We start from the raw sequence: 18,808 nt of genomic DNA, 5'->3' as shown, positions 1-18,808 counted from the left end.
AATAAAAGAAATTATAATTTAAGAAAATAATACGTGCGGTTACGCGTAGTATTAATAATATTAAAGAGTTAAAGCGTGTAAAACGTGAAGAAGTAAAATAGCTTTAAAAGATTATAGGGGTTCTTTTTACTCCTTTTAAGAATCTAAATCTTACTTTAATTTATTCCTTAAATACTAAGTTTAATATTAAGTTATTAGGTGATACTTAGAAGATTAATTAGAATATATTTCTTAGAAATAAAACTATTTAAGTAACGTTAAGTAGTTTATAAGATTTTTAGCTAGTTTTTAAGTGTTTTTAGAGTTTAAATATCCTTTTTATTTAATAAGGTAATAATAATTTTTTATATCTCTTTATACTTTAAGTATTCGTTTAACTTTATATTTATTAGTATCTTTTATTATAATATTTATAGCGATTATAAATTTATCTAGTACTTTCTCTAATAGTAATATATAAAATATAAGGTGAATTCTTATTCTATTTAATAATAATAATTCATAGTTAATATTCGAGATTTTCCGTTTAATAAGAAATAGTTTAATCTTCTTTTAGTTAAGCTTATTACTAGGTTACTTAATTTTAATATTTTTACGAATAAGATATACTTTATATCTCTCCTTTAAAATTAACGCTAGTAATCTCTTTTTATTCGCGTAGTATTTTATTTAATTCTATAAAAATATCTATTTCTATTATAAGTATTTTTATATTTCTATTATTATTACTATATACGCTATAGCTACTAGTACGTTTATATTTTATATCACGTGTATCTTAATAATAGGGTTAAATTTATAGTTTACCCTAAATAATAATATCTTTATATTATTAATCTTAAAGCTATTATAAGCCTATTATACTAGTAATAGCTATTCTACCTAATTATTCTATTAGTAGTTAATATAGCTTCGTAAATATTATTCGAGTATTTAGTTTAAGATTTTTATTTATTTATTTAATTATAGGTGAAATACCGTTAATAAGCTTTATTTAATCTTTATAGTTTCTATAAGGTATTTTTAAAAGTTTAAGGTAAATAATTTATTACGATTTAATATAAGCTTTATTAATAATTCGTGTTATATAATAACTATTTTAAAGAATATATACGCTAAGTTCTTAGTATTACTTAATTCCTTATATAAAATGTAATAGGCGTATTTTATAAGTTTATTTATAATAATTAAAATACTATTATAAGCTACTTCTATTATAGGTTCTTTTAACTTTAATAGTTTAGTAATAAAGTCTATTATAATCAGAGCATTGACAAGAAAACTACATTTTCATTTTTAAAAAAGCTTAAATAATTAATAATAAATCTAATAAAATACTTGAATTATAATAATAAATACATAAAATAGCTAATATTATAGCCAATCAGCTTATTTAAAAAAGTGGGTCCCTTTAGCTTTTTGTAAGCTTAAAAACTAGATTATATAGTTTTCTAAAAACTTACTACACTACACTACACTATAAAAACTACAAAATGTAGTTTTTGAAGTTTTAGGCTTATAATAGTATATAAGGACCCACTTTTTTTATTATAAGCTTATAATTTTAGATTTATGCTAGTTATTCGTAAAACTTATAATTCTATAAGTATTTTATTAGATTTAATATAATTTTTTATATTCGAAACTACAAAAACTACAAAACTACAAAACTACACTACTTCCAATGCTCTGATTATAAAAGTTTATTATACTCTTTTAAGTGGTAATATTAGTTATAATTCTTTGTATAGTGTGTATCGCGCTAATTTTACTTTATTACACGTGTTATATTTCTTAATAACTTCTTATATTATTTTTCTACTTTTTAAAAAGTTATATAATCTTCTTAGCCTGTTAATCGTTTTCCTTATACCCTAATATTCGTGTAATAGGTACTTATATATTTCCTTAATAAGCTATTCTTAAAGTATACTAGGAATATACTATTATTTATTATATAAGAAGATCTTACCTTTCTTAAATAAATGCGTTTTCGTTTTTTAATTATTTAAATAGCTGTTATTCTTAATATATAATATAATCTAATATATTTATATTTTATTTAGCTTAACTTACTATATTATATTAATTTCTTAGGTGCTTAATATAAGGTTCTTATCCTTAATAGCGCGTAATAAGAGTATATTACTTACTTACTTATTTAATTTTAAGTTCTCTCTTTAATTAAGCGCGTTTACTCTTTTATTTTTAAATCCTTTATAGTATATAATCTTAAAGTTATAATTTATAAGGGTTTTATACTATTTAATCTATTATTTATTTAAATTCTTTATAGTTAAGAATAATATAAGATTCTTATAGTTAATATAAACCTTAATTTAATACTTTACTTCTATAAGATAATGTCTTTATTCTTTAAAGCACTTAATAATAGCTATAAGTTCTTTATTATAAATCCTATAATTAAGTTTAGGTTTATAGAGTTTCTTTAAGAAGAATATAATTAGGTGTAATTTTCCTTAATTATCTTATTATTTAAGTTATTTACCTAATATAAAGTTTAAGGCGTTTATTTTAAGCTTATAAGGTTTATTTTAATTAAGTACTTTTAATATAAGTTTTAACGTAATTAAATCTTTTATTTTTTAGAATACTATAGCTTTTAGTTTATTCTATTAAAAGCTAACTTCTTTCTTTATTAGGTTTATAAGAGATTATAAAATATCTTTATATTCGCTTAAGAACTTATAGTAAAAGTTTACGAATACTATAAATTCTTTAACTTCTTTTAGATTCTTTAATATAAGCTATTCCTTAATAATTTTAATCTTATTTAAGCTTATTTATATTTCTTTATATATAAGCACGTACCCTAGAAAGTATATAGTATTCTAATAGAACTAGTATTTTAAGGCTTTGATTAAGAGTTTATTATCTTATAAAGTTTATAGTACTTTGTATACGTATTATTTATATTTCTTAAGGGTATTTAAGTAAATAAGAATATTATTAAGGTATATAATTATAAATACTTCTAGTTATTTTCGTAAGATTATATTAATTATTCTTTAAAAGGTTACTAGTACGTTCAGAGCTCTTACGAATATAGTAAATACAAGTGTATTGTGTATTGTATTTTGTATTGTATTGTATTTTCGTGTATTGTATTTAAATACATTACATTACATTAGTAAAATACCTATAAATGTATTTTAAGGAAAAAAGACCCTTGTTTTTTTAACTTAAAATTATAAGGCTAATTATAAGGGTTAAAAGGAAAAATTCTATATCATTTAAAAGAGCTAAATCAGCTCTTTAAAAAGCCCCACTTTTTACTATTATAAGTTACTACATTAAAAAGTTATAAGCAATTGAAAATTCGCCCCGCTTTACTTACTTTTTATTTTAAGACATAACTTTAAAGCTTAATATCTCGCTTAATATCCACATTTTAAGGTTAATTTTAAAAGATTTAAAATCACGTGATTTTTAGCTTTATTTTAATATATAACATGCTTATATAAGCATTTATTTATAATATTAAATATTTTATAGCCTTATAATACATTTATAGGTATTCTAATCTTGTAATGTATTGTAATATATTACATTATAATACAATCAGAGCATTGACAAGAAAACTACATTTTCAATTTTCAAAAAAGCTTGAATAATTAATAATAAATCTAATAAAATACTTGAATTATAATAATAAATACATAAATTAGCTAATATTATAACCAATTAGCTCACATAAGAAAGTGGGTCCCTCTAGCTTATTTTAAGCTTAAAAACTAGATTATGTAATTTTCTAAAAACACACTACACTACACTACACTACAAAAACTACATTTTGTAGTTTTTGAAGTTCTAGGCTTATAAGAGCTTATAAGGACCCACTTTTCTATGTTAGCTTATAGTATGAAATTCATACTATTTATCCGTGAAACTTATAATCTTATAAGTATTTTATTAGATTTAATATTATTTATTATATTCGAAACTACAAAAACTACAAAACTACAAAACTACACTACTTCTAATGCTCTGAATACAATACAATACAGTATAGTAAAAAATACAAAAAATACAATACATTTAGAGGTCTGAGTACGTTAATAAGCCTAAAAGGTATTATTAAATATTTATAGTATTCTCTACTAGTTTAAAATACTATTATTTACTTATAGCCTTCTTTTATTTATATAAGATTATAGGCTTCTTTTAAGTTAAGTATAGTAAACTATTTAGCTTTTTTAACTTTATCTTTAATTTCTATTATAAGTAGTAATAAGTATTAATTCTTAATTATAATCTTATTTAAGTATTAGTAATTAATATATAATTATAGTTTCCCGTTCTTCTTTAATACCTATAGGCAGACCTCTAAATGTATTGTATTTTTTGTATTTTTTACTATACTGTATTGTATTGTATTATAATGTAATATATTACAATACATTACAAGATTAGAATATCTATAAATGTATTATAAGGCTATAAAATATTTAATATTATAAATAAATGCTTATATAAGCATGTTATATATTAAAATAAAGCTAAAAATCACGTGATTTTAAATCTTTTAAAATTAACCTTAAAATGTGGATATTAAGCGAGATATTAAGCTTTAAAGTTATGTCTTAAAATAAAAAGTAAGTAAAGCGGGGCGAATTTTCAATTGCTTATAACTTTTTAATGTAGTAACTTATAATAGTAAAAAGTGAGGCATTTTAAAGAGCTGATTTAGCTCTTTTAAATGATATAAAACTTTTCCTTATAACCCTTATAATTAGCCTTATAATTTTAAGTTAAAAAAACAAGGGTCTTTTTTCCTTAAAATACATTTATAGGTATTTTACTAATGTAATGTAATGTATTTAAATACAATACACGAAAATACAATACAATACAAAATACAATACACAATACACTTGTATTTACTATATTCGTAAGAGCTCTGCCTATAGGATTAAATATTCTACTAGGGACTCTAATAGTCTTATATATCCCTTTTATAATATATTCTCTAGATACTTCTTAAGTGCCTTATCTTACTTAAGGTTCTAAGAATAAATCTTATTAAACGTTAATTTAATATTAAGCTAGAGTTTAATCTTATAGTTTTAACGCGAATACTCTAGTAGTCCTATTTTTAGCTCTTTACTAAATAGCTTACTATACTTTAAGTATTTCTTAGGAATCTCTATTATCTTAGCTTTTAGCTCTCTAGTAATTACATATATTTTTAAAGGCCTATTATAGTCTAAATAAGGTGCCCTTTATAAGCTACTCTTTACTTTATAACTATATTCTAGTAAATTCTATTAAAGTTAACTAGTTCTTTAATTAACTCGTAGATTACTCGCTTATAACTAGGGTATCTTTAATATAATATCGTGTTTTAAGATTACTATAATATCTAGTATAACTTAGTATTTTATGCCTTATATATTAACTAAAAGCTACGTAACTTTTATATTAACTACTTCTTAGCTATACTTTATTATAGTTTCTTTTATAATTATAAGTTAGTAAAGCTTATCTTTAAGTGTTTAAGGTAATTATAATTTATTAACGAGATTTAACGAGATAAAATTTCCTTATACTCTGCTATTAATTATTACTTAAATCTTTTATTTTATTATAATTATATTAATTATAAGGTATACTATACTATTAATATTTATAGTATATAAAGACCTATTAGATCTTTATTAAGGAATTGGTTTTAATTATAATAATAGCTATTATTTCTTAATTTATTAATCTTATTCTTATATTATTCTCTAGCGCGTTATTTTAGGTATTATTATTAATAGTTATCTTTTAACGTATTATTAAAGCTTTCTTAGTAATCGCTTAATTTACTATTTATGTTAATTAAACTTAAGTTAAGCGAATTACTTATAATTATATAGTTCTCTTTCTTCTTATATTATAAGGTTATAGCTTAAATAGTATATACGTTATTCTTAGTATAATATAATTTTCCGTTTAATATCTTAGAATTGGTTTATTATAATTTTAGTTATATTCTAAGAGTTATTCTCCTTCCCTTTTATTCTCGTAGAAACTATCTATTACCTTACTTACTATTAAGGTACGTATAGTAATTATTATTATAATAAAAGGTTTAATTAAGGAGTTTATATTTAACTTTAGGTTTATCTTTCTTAATTAAATAACTTTCTTCTTCTTAAATTAATTCTAGTAAAGATTCGCTTTTTAATAAGAGCGTTTAGTATTTTTAAAAGTTATTAGGTACTAGTTAGGTTTTAAATTTCTAATCTTTATTTAAACTAATATTATTTATTAACGTATAGTTTCCTTTATTACTTATTATACTAAGATTTCACGTAAATAAGTCTTCTTAATTTATAGTATAAAGCTTCTTACCTTTAAAGATTAGCTTTCATAGCTTTTTTAAGGCTTTATATTTATTTATAAAGTATTTAATCTTACTATAATTATAATAAGTCTTTCTCTTTTCCTTATTTATAGCGTTAAGTTTTATAAGTCTAGCGTAATACTCGTATACTATTAATATTTAATGTAGCTTATTACTATTAGGTTTATTAAACCTAGCATATAATTTAAATTTCCTGTAACTTTTTTCGTAATATTACTTATATAAATAATTATTTACCTTAATAATTATTTTAATAAAGTTATTAAATAACTTAGAATAATTTTCTTAATAAATATTATTCTTTACTTCTTCTTTAAGTTCTTAATAAAAGACTTTTATTTTAGGTTTAATATTCTAGTTAAGTTTTACTATAATACGTTTAAACTCCTTAGTATAATAAGCTATAAATCTAGTTTACTTAAGTTAAGTAAGTTATTATATAGCTTTCTTATACTTATTAGGATTTTTAAATGTAATAAGAAGTTATTCTTTAAAGGTTTTATAATTAAAGAAAATATAAATAACTTTTACTTTAGCTTTAACACTATATTTAAGATATACGTAAAGGGTTAGCTTCTATTATTCTATTACTTTTTTAGTTAAGAGATTACTAATATAAAGAATCTATAACTTAAGTATCGTGTAGATTTTCTTATTAACTTAAAGGTAAGCTTAGGCTTATATAAGAAAGTTTCTTATATTACCCTTATAACTATCGTATAATTTAAGCTTAGAAAATTTTAATATATTATTATTATTAATAGAGAATATAAGTGTAAGATTTTAAACTACTATAAGTTTCTCTTCTTATACCTTAAGTTTTTTATAGAGATTATTCTATCGTTTAAAAAGCTATTAATTCTACTTCTTAAGCTTAATAATCTTATTATAAAGGTACTTTATTATCTCCTTAAGGTTAATAGTCTTTTCGCTTAAAGTAAATATCTTAGAAGTTATTACTACTTAAAGTTTTAAGGTAACTTATTAAATAAAATTAATTAAAATATAATAATAGCTTAGGTTTTAAGATATAATAGGTTTATTTCTTAGAAAGTAAGTTAGGTTAAATGCTATAAAGTAGCTTTTAAGTAGTATTATAATAAGGCTATTAAGAGTATAACTCTTAATAGTAAGACTATTACTTAAATTAATTAATAGAGAATTAAATTACTTAATTATAGCGAAATACCTTCTTCTTAAGTACCCGTTTACTTCTTTATTATAGTTCTAGATTGATTAGCTTAACTATTAATCTCTTTAAACCTTAATTAATTAACTTAAGGTTTAATTAGTTTAATTCTTCTTAATTAATACGTTTAAATATTAACCTCTTTAATTACCTTTTAGGTTACGTGGCTAGTCACGTGCCTTTACCTTCTTCTTATGCTTACGGGTCGTGCTTATCCTAGCCAGTGCGGTCCCGTCCCGTCTCTCGTGTAGTGTTGTTCGTAACACTTAACTATTAAAGAGATAAAATACTTAATAAAAGAAAGTATTAATATTATTATTATTAACCCCTTTACTCTTTAAGCTTATAAATAATACGTTAAAATTTATAATACTATAAGTATAAGTAAGTATTTACTCTCTTTAAGTATACTTTTTAATAATTATAGCGTTATATATCTTATTAATAATATTAATCTTTTTAAGCTTAACTTATATAAGAAAATTAAAAGTAAATTTATAAAGATAAGTATAAGTACCTTTTTAATCTAAGAAAAAGGGACTTATATACTTAAAAAGCTTTTAAATAATATAAATAAACCTTAAATTAAGAACTTAATACTTAAAGATATTAACGTAATTAAAAACTTTTACGTTAATATTATCTTAATTAATTACTTATAAGAAAAGAGCGCTTAAATTTATAGTTTTAATAATACGTTATACTTTAAACCTATAAAATAAAGTATAATTTTAATATTATTAATTTAAAAGTATAACTTAACGTTTCTTAAATATAAGCTACTTTTTAATTACTCTTTTAAACCTAAAGTATTTATTATAATAATAAGCTTTTCTCTTAATATATTTATAATTATTAAAGTAAATAAAATAAGAATATAAAACTTAAGGTATTAAAAGCTAATTTATAACCCTTTAAAATTAAGAGAAGACTTTAAAGAGTTATAGTACCTTTATTTAAGCTATTTAAGACTAATAGCTTTATTTAAGCTATTAATATATACTAAAAACGTATATATTAAAGGAATTAAGTGTATTAATTATAAGATATATATATAAGTTTACGTATATTAAGTTATATTAAGGTAACTTAAAGAGTATAAGTTACTAAGACTATTTTAGCGAGTATATTAAAACCTTTAAGATTATAAGCTAAGTTATAATAGTATAAAATAGCTTTTAGTATTTAAGAATAAATATTCTAAGATAATATAATATTATTTACTATTAAATAAGAAATAACTTATTATATTTAATATTATTATATATTTTAAGAGATAAGTTATAAGGTAATTTAAGCTATTAATATATAAATTTATATAAAATAATAAGAGATTTATAATTATAATAATAGGTAATTTACTCTTTAAATATTAGGTAAAAGCGTAAGGTATTAAGCTTAAATACTTATTATTATATACCTATAAGCTAAATAAAAGCGTTAAAAGAGCTAGCTAATAAATTATAATTAACTTAAATTTAATGCTTAATAGCGTAAAGCTTTTTATAAACTTATAATTAAAAAGCATTTAAGCTATTACCTTCTTATATAATATAAGCTTAAATTAAGCTTATAACTAAAAAAGCCCTTTTAAATACCTTAAATTATAATTTAAGACTAACACTTACTTACTTATAAGAGAGTATATAATTAACTTAAGGCTTAATTAAAGTATAATATATACTTATAACTATTACGTATATTTACTTTAAAGAGATTATAAAGCTAGCTAAAATAAGCGTATATATAAAATAAGTTTTAAGGGATATATTAATTACCTTATTAATTACTTTACTATTAATATTTATTAAATTTAAGTATTTTAACTTAACTAAGTAATAATAACTTAAAATACTACGTTTAATAAGTTTATATTTTATAATTTACGTGTTAAAAGCTTAAAAGAGCTTTTAATAAAAGAGTTAATCGCTTAAGTTAAGTTTATTTAAATTAATAATAAGCTAAATAAAAAGATAAACTTAATATTAACTTTTAATGAAAAACCTACTAAAATAAGCTTTAATATACTTATAAGCTTAAAGGTAAAAGCTTAACCTAGCACTTAAAATAAGAAGTTAAATTTATAACTAGATTTAAGCTTTTATATATTATAATTAACTTTAAAGAAACCTATAAGTAATAAATTATTAAATATTACTAAGCTTAATAATATAATATTATTAGCGCTTTTAAGTATATAATCTTCTTTAGTAATAAAAATAATTTATTTTAAGAATAAATAATAGCTAAAATTAAATAAGTAAAGAGCTTTAATTAAGTAAGCTTTTTAAGTAAATAATAACTTAATTAACTACTTACTAATAAAGAGTTAAGCCTTAATATTAAAGGAAACTATACTTTAATTAATATAATTAAAAGCTAAATTAATACTAGTAATTAATAAAGAATTAAAGAGTAAAGAAAAGTTACCTTTATTACGTAAAAGCGTACGCTTTAAGGGTAATAAACGCGTAAATTAAAATATTTTATAAAAGAGAAAATTAAACTAATATATATTAAAGAGGTTAAATAAGAAAAGAAGACCTAATACCCTTTTAATTAAAGCTATATAAAAAGCTTTTACTTAAATATATTTACTTAATTATTAAATAATAAGAGACTAGATTATAAAGGGCTTTATTATAGTATTTATAATAATTAACGTAAACTATAATAAGAGAAATAAAGCTTAAATTAATAAATAACTTAAAATAAAGGAAATTTATATATTAGACTTATTAAAGGTATTAATAACGTAAAAAGAAATATTAAATTACCCTTTAAAAGAATAATAATTTAAAGCTATAAAAGTAAAGATTAAAGTATTATAAAAAAGAGGCACTTAAAGGGAAATTAAGCGTTTAAAAGTAAGATTTAAGCTATTACCTTTAAAGTAAATATACTCTTATAAATTTAATAAGAAAGATTATTTTATTAAATATAAAGCTTATATAATTATATAAGAAAATATATAAGAGTATATTACTATTAAACGAACCTATATAATAATACTTATAGCGTATACCTTTTATATTATAATTACGTTAATAGCTAGGTTTAATTTAAAGTTAAGGTAATTTAACATAAAGAATACCTTTCTTTACGTAAAACGTAATAAGCACGTAATACTAATAACTTATAAGCTTCCCTTAAAATTTAAAAAAGAGAGATTTTACGTAAAACTATTATAAGCTTTATATAAATTACGTAACTTATTAAGCCTTTAATTTAAAGAATTAAGTATAATATTAAAGAAGTGTAAGCTTACTTTTAGTATAAAAGAGCCTTATATCTTTTACTTAAAAGCTTAAAACGTATTTTTAATTTTCTTTATAAATAATATTATTCTTATTTATTATAAGAATAATAAGAAAGTAATAAACTATATAATTAATAGCTTAAAAGAAGTATATAATTTAAAGAATAAAGGTAAAGCGCGCTTCTTTCTTAAAATATAAATTATTAAAGATTATAAAAATAAGAAAATTTACTTAAGTTATAAAGCTTATATTAATAAGATTAATAAAAAATTTAGTTAAGTATAAAAAGGCACGTTTTTAGCTATATTAATTTCAACTATAAAGCTAATTACACGTGTTAAAGAGGTAATTAAGTAGGAGATTAAAGGGTATTAAAAAAAGATTAAATTAATACTATATATAATAATTATAATAAGATTAAATATAACGTTTACCGTATTAAAGCTCTTTTAATTTCTTATAAACCTAAGCCTTAAGTATTAAAAGACTATAAATTAAGCTATTTAATATTTAGCTACTATAAGTAAAGTTACTCTTTATTATAGTAGAACTAGAGATATTAAGGCATTAAAAATCGCGAGTAATACCTTCTACGTAAACGATTTAATTACCTATAAATTATTATAAAGCTATCTTATAACGTTATTTAAAGGATCTATTATATAAAAGATAACGCGCTAATAAACGGTAATTATATTTATAATTAAAGTAAAGCTACTTACTTTATAGTAAATAGTAAAGAAAATAATAGCTTTAAAGCGTCTTTTTAGTAATATTAAATTTAACTTATAATAAGACTATAATATTTATTATAATAATTAATAAACTATACGCTTAATACTTAATATAAGCGAATAAATTAATACTTATTTATACTATATAAACATTTATTTAATATATGTTAGGATAAACCCAGGATATGGGGCGATTAGGTAAGGAATCAGGAAAGAACTCTATTCTTAGGCCTCCTAATAATACAAGACTAAAACTTATCCGAATTATCTAATATTTAGACTAATCCTTTTATACTTATTTATTAAGGGTTTTAGCCCTAATTCATACCCGCTTCTCACGTAATAATACTTATAGGATTTAAACTAAAATTAGTGGGGATTTATACCCTATTTTAGGATATAAGCGGACCTAATTTAATCCCTCTTTATAGGTGACTTTATATACGCGTTATAATTATCCCCCTCTTTTAGTATAATTATCCCTAATTATCGTTAATATAGGTGGGCTTTAAAGGTGTATTATCCTCGTTAAAACCTAGTAGAAAAAAGAGTAATAATATTATTCTCTTTAGGTTCTTATAGTTTTATTCTTATTCTTATATTTTAAGGCACCGTTTTAAGGTCTTATACCTTTATCTTATTAGGTTATAATTATTACCCTTAATTAACTAACCGTAACGTTTACCCTATTAATACGTGTTACTCTTACTCGTTTTTATTCTTAATAAAGCTCTTAATTAAGGTCTAGTATTTTTTAGGGAAGAGCTTTATAGGTTCTTTTCTTTATTTTAATAAGCGTAATTACCTTAAGAGCTAACTCATAGATTTAAGGTAAAGGTAATTACGAGTTTATTTTAGTATAAATTTTTAGTCTTATCTCTTATTTTTTCCTTTTTTATTTTAGCCTTATCTCTCTTCTCTTTCTCTCTTAATAGCTTTATTTCTTATTATTTAAGTATAAATTCTTTTTCTAGCTCTTATTTATTCTATATTCTTATTATACTTAACTATTACCTATTATTTACGCCTATAATTCGTATAAGTTTCTCGGCTTATAAGCTATAGTAATGCTTATTAGGCCTAAATTTCAAATATACACTTAATATAGTGCTCTATTTACATTTTCTCCTAATATAATAAAGCGCTAACGTTATAAGTTGTGTTTTTAACTTAAAGTTATATTAATATTATAGCTAATTAATCGTTTTATTACTAGGTTAATAATAGTTTATTTAAGTGTATTAAACTAAAATATATTTTATTATAGTTAATAAAACTTTAGCGTAAAATACAAGTATATATTTATTAATTTTAACTGTTTTTAGCTTAAATCTTACTATTATTATTATTAGGTTTCTTATATTAATTCTTATTACTTCTAGTTACGTTTTATTTTACCCTTTTAATTATTATATTTAAATACAGCTATTTTAATTCGTATAACGCGATATATTATTAAGGGCCTTCTTATAGTACCCTAACTTAGCTTTCTTCGCGTTCTTCTTTACCTTTCTTAATATATACTTTTACATTTAACTTTTACTTTAAATTACAGTTAATTTAAGTGTAAGTCGCGTCTTTATACTCTTATACTTAAGAAAGCGCGTTTAGTTTAGCGGTAATACGTATTAATATTCCCCGCTTATTTTATAGGTATATATTTCCTAATAAGGCGAATTTAACCTAGTATTAAATTACCTTTTTAAATAATTCTATTAAATAAAGTAAGTAGTTTATTATTATTCTCTTAGGTTTTAATTTTAACGTAATTTTCTAAAGAATATTATAATTATTATAAATGCTATACTATTCTTTAAGCTATTAACTATTATACCTATAGTTTTATTAGCTTAAACTTTAGCTTATAACCCCTTTAAAACTTTAATTAAACGTAAGGCCTTAAAGGGGAATATTATTAAAGTGTTTAATATTAAATTAAAATAGGTTTCCACTTAAAAGACTTTACGTTAACTTAACTTTACGCCTATTAACGTTATTACCTAAGCTTAAGCGATTTAAATAATAAGAGGTAAGTTTAGCTTACCTTATAAGAGTAGTAGCGTAATATTAAAGATTTAAGCTCGCATTAAAGCTTAATAGAAAGATTTTAACGTACGTGGTAATAATTAATAGTACTACTATTATATAACCTAATACTTAAGTGAGTATTTACCTAAAATTAACTTTAATTTTAACTTTACTCCCTTAATTAAAATTAAGTTACGTTATATTCGCTTTATTAAAGGGGTTAAGAATAATTATAATTACTATACCTCTTAAAGAGGTCTTTATATTCGCGTAAGTATTAGATTTAATTTCTTCTTAATTTTATTACTAATTAAAGATAAATATTACGCGACCTTATAGCTAGGGATTTATTTAACTTAATTTAAGTCTTAAAGTTCGTTTAGGCTACCTTTTTAAAGAAACGGCTTATAGGTAATTTTAATTATAATTATAATATACGTATAAAGATCTTTACCCTTTTACTCTAGCTTATATTTAAGTTTCTATTAACCTAAAAGGCTTATTAAAGTAATTATAGCTTATCTTTAGGTAATAAGTTACGTAATATTATAGGTAATTCTTAGGTTTACACTTCCTTAAAATCATTTCTAACTTAAATTATAAGGTCTCTTTATTTATATAGAAAAGGCTAATAAAATTAGGTTTAAATTAGAAAAGTAGTTTCTACTTTTAGCTAATATTATACGTGTAAAATTTAAATTTAATTTCTCTAGGATTTCCTTATTAACCTTTTTTATTTTAAAGTGCTAAGCGTTATTTTAAATATACCTTTAAGCGTATTCCCTATCTTCTTTCTAAGAATATTTATTACCGCCTTTAATATACTACCCTAATAGATTTTTATAATAGCTTATTTTTATACTTAAAGAGGTTTAAAGGTACTAAGAAGGCTTAGTAGGTTATAAAGACGTTTTTAATTAAGCTAGAATAAAATAGTATTACTAAGGGTTTTAAGAAGAAGAAGGCTTATAAGAGCGCTAGTTTTAATACTAAGGCCTAATTATTTAATACCTAATTTCTCTATTTTAGGTCTAATATAGCCTAGAATATTTAGCCTATTTTAGAGGGAGATAAGCTTTAATACCGCACTTCTTACTTATATTATTTAGCTAGTTTAATTAACATTTATTTCTCGTGCTTTTTTAGGCTAACCTTTCTTTTAGGGTTTTTACGTAATTTCATTTCTTTTCGTAACTAAGAGTAATGTAATATAATTACGTATAATATTAAGCGTATTTATAAGGTCTTTACTATTAAGCTATTAGTTATACTTATATAGCTATCCCTTCCACTTTATAAGGTAATATAATTAAGCTCCCTTTTAAATATAGTTCTTAATGCTTTTTATCTCCTATTTATTCTTATTATCTTTTAGCTCTAATATTAGGAGTATTTTTAACTCGTTTATAGTACTCTTATATTAGTACTACTATTCTAATAGGCTTACGTAAAAGACGTTATAAAGTTTCTTATATTAAGTTAAAAGTATTAAATAATATACTTATTATTTAACTTAATTAAGAATTTAAAAAGAGCTAATATACTTTAAAATTAGTTTATTCTTTTTATACTTAAATCTTATATTCTTAGTTTAAAGTAATACTAGACTTTTATTTTAAAATTATATTAGTTTATATTTATTATTATAGTATTTTACCTGAAATATTACCACTTACTTTTAATATTCTTTTATTTTTTATCTTACTTAAAGCATTTTTTTAACTTAATTTCTTACTTTTAGCACTCTCTCTCCTATAATATTATCCCTAATATTATAGTGTATATAAGGCTTAAACCCTATTAGGAGTTAATTTAATAAGGTATTAGTTATTAAATTAATAGTATTATTACACGCGAACTATACTATAAGTAATAGAAGTAGCTAGTATAATTAGTTCTCTATTATAAAAGCTTAAAGATAATATTCTAATATTTAATTAGCGCGTTTCGTTTATTCGTTTATTTAGGGGTAATACGCGGTAAAGAGTTATCTTTAAATCTTTACTAAATAATATAAATCCAACTAAAAATAACTAGTAAATAAAGATTCTTTATTAAGTATAATTCTAATAGGGATACTATAAGTGTATTTAACTCGTTTATAAAATAGTATTACTAGTTTATTAATTGTAATTATATTTAATACTAGGTAAAATAGTAAGTACTTTATATAATAGTCTATTATTACTAGAATAGTATTAACGTTTTATTTATAATACTAGGTCTTTAATAATCCCGTTATAAAGTCTATTAATAATTTAGCTTATAAGCCTTAAGAAATTAATAGTAATTTTAGTTTACTATAAGGCTAGTACCTTTACACTATAATTCTTTCGTATATTATATAAGACTTTACGTAGTCTTTTACATTTATATTTATATATATTTAATAGAACTTTCTTTTTAATAGCTTAGCTATTCTTTTTATATTAAAGTGCCTAGCTAATAGGTTATTATAGTATAACCTAAGTAATTCTTAAATAATAGCTTTATTTAATGGAACCTATACACGTTATTAATATATTAAGATTTCTTAATTATTTAAGTGTTATTTATTAATTAAATCTTAATTAAGATAAATTCTTATATATTTAGCTTTTATCTAAGAATCTCTTTTTTACACATTTAAGATTATATCCCTTAAAGGCGTATTCACGTTCGTTTTATAAGGGTCTTCTCGTTTTATAGCATCTTAAATTTTCTCTTAAAGTAAGAGTAATTATAACCTATCTCTTAGTTCTAGGTTAAATTAGCAGCTTAAGGGGGGTAAATCCCCTTATAAAGGTATCTTACTACGCCTATTAGATTTTATAGAGACTCGTAGACTTTCTTTTAATAAAGGCTTTTTATTACGTCTCTCTTAATTAAGTGCTTTATTTAAAAACAATAAATTATATTTTTATACTTAAATAAATCTAATAAGCGCTTTATTTACTTGCGTTATCTTTACATAAATTGTAACGACTGTTGCACGGAAGGTCCAATAGGAGTCTTCGACGTGTAACGCTAGGTTCCCAAGGGATAAACTAGGTCGTAGTTTATGTTGGCAGAGCCACTAGGGCAGTCAATCTGAGCAGTTGGGTGTTACGTTGGTAATAGGTCGTAGACCGTAACCAAGTGATCAGAGTCAAAGAGTTGTAAGCGAAGCTTAGTCAATGTAATGATCTGTGTGTTGAAAGCTAAGGAGCTAGAGTCTATCTATGAAGCGAATTTGGGGGTCCCTATATACTACGGTGTTCACCCATTGTTCACTGAAGTCCTGGTGAACTATGGTTACATGCGTGCTACTGGTTCGTCTAGAGTTCACTGAACAGTCAGTGAACTCTTCCTCATTGGCGGCCCGTCCCGACCATTAATCCGTCACCCGCTGTGCCCTGAGCCACTGGGTGGCTCATGCAACCGGCCCATCCTGCGGCCTACGCTGCAGCCTGTGACTGGGTCGTAACATAAATTCCTTTAAGAATTATAGGATCTTTACACGGTCTTTCCACGTAATTTAACCGTCTTAATAGCATATTAATAGGGTTTCTTTTCCCTACTTAATACTTAATTATAAAGTTAAAAGGGGTTAAGTATAAATACTATTAGAATTATCTCTCGTTTAGCTGCTTATTACTTATAAATATTTATAGGTTATAGTAATTTATTAAGACCTTAATTAGCTTTATTACACCGTTTATATAATATTACTAATATTTAAATACGTTCTTAATTACTAATATCTCCTAATTAAGCGTGCTATAATAGGTCTTTATATCTTATAATTTTCGCGATTAAAAGGTAATAGAGTGCTATTTCTTATTATCTTTAAATTATAATAAAATCGCCGCGATTATAAAGATTAATACATTTATTTTAATTTAGGTTTATTAATTAAAATTAAAATACTATAATAATAGGGCTTTTATAAAGGCGTTCTTTAAGGTATAAAACGCTTTTATTTCCTTTTAATTAAGTTTTATACTCCCTAGTTTTCGCCCGTTTTTACTCCCTTTTAATAAAGCTATTAGTAGAGCTACCACGTAAAAGTATACTTTAATAAAGCATTAATAGAAGTTATAAAACCCTAAGAATACTTATATATTATAATAACTTTTAGGTTTTAGTTAAGATATAATAGTTTTAATTTAAGCGGGATTTATAAAGATCCCTTTTATTAATAAGATAAACCTTAGGAATTCCACTTAAGGTTAAAAGAATTCGCACTTAAATAATTTAGCGTATAACCTTACGTTTCTTATTTATTTTAACACTTACGTTAAGTGTTTTTTATATTTCTTTTTTATCTTAAAGAATACTAAGATATTATTAAGGTATATAATGTAAATAATATTATTTAAGCCTTATAGCGCTTAATTTACATAACTTTAAAATGTAACGAGTACGTTAATTAACTTAAAAGATATTATTAAGTATTTAAAATGCCTATACTATATCTAGAAAGCGGTTTTCTATTTATCCCCTTCCTTAATTCTAATCTAATAATAAGCTTTCTTAATATTTAGTTTTAAGAATACCTTAGCTTCTTATATTTAGTCTAGTATCTTAGTAATTAAAAGAAGTAAATATTAGTTCTTAATATTAACTTTATTTAATTTCTAATAGTTTACGTAAAGGTAAAGCGTCTTATTCTTTTTTAATATAAATAAGATTAATACCCTTATTAGGCTTTTAAAGTGTTAAATTTAACTTACCTTTAGGTTTTTATTTAAATAGTCTTATAATATTACTAGCTCCTTTAATAAGAGTAGGTATATAAGTTTGTATAAAGGTAATTCTCCTTTTATTAGATTAATTATATAATTAGTAGGTAATATAATAGTAGTTCTTTCGCCTTCTTATCTTTAAAAACGTTAATATATTCTTATAATACTAGTAATAAAGGCATTACTTTTAAAAAGGGTTTAATATTATTTTCTTATAGTAGTATTACCTCTTTTACTTTAAATATAGTAAAGATATATACGTAATTCTACGCTTCCCTTTTAAACTTATATATTAGAATTACCTTATATTCGCTCTTCTTTATATTATACTATTATTATTATAACCTTACGTTTATAGTAATATTCTCGTTCTTAAGAGCTAGTATTTTAAGTAAAAGGAGATTCTTACTTATATTTAATACTATATAATAAATTTAAGTGAACTTTCTTTATTTCCCTTATAAATTTATAAGAGCTAAGGGTACCTTTTATACTTCTAGCTTTTATAAATAAATATT

Source organism: Metarhizium acridum (assembly GCF_019434415.1).
Source record: "Metarhizium acridum strain ARSEF 324 chromosome Unknown scaffold_587, whole genome shotgun sequence".
NCBI lineage: Eukaryota > Fungi > Ascomycota > Sordariomycetes > Hypocreales > Clavicipitaceae > Metarhizium > Metarhizium acridum.
This window is presented reverse-complemented; position numbering follows the sequence as displayed.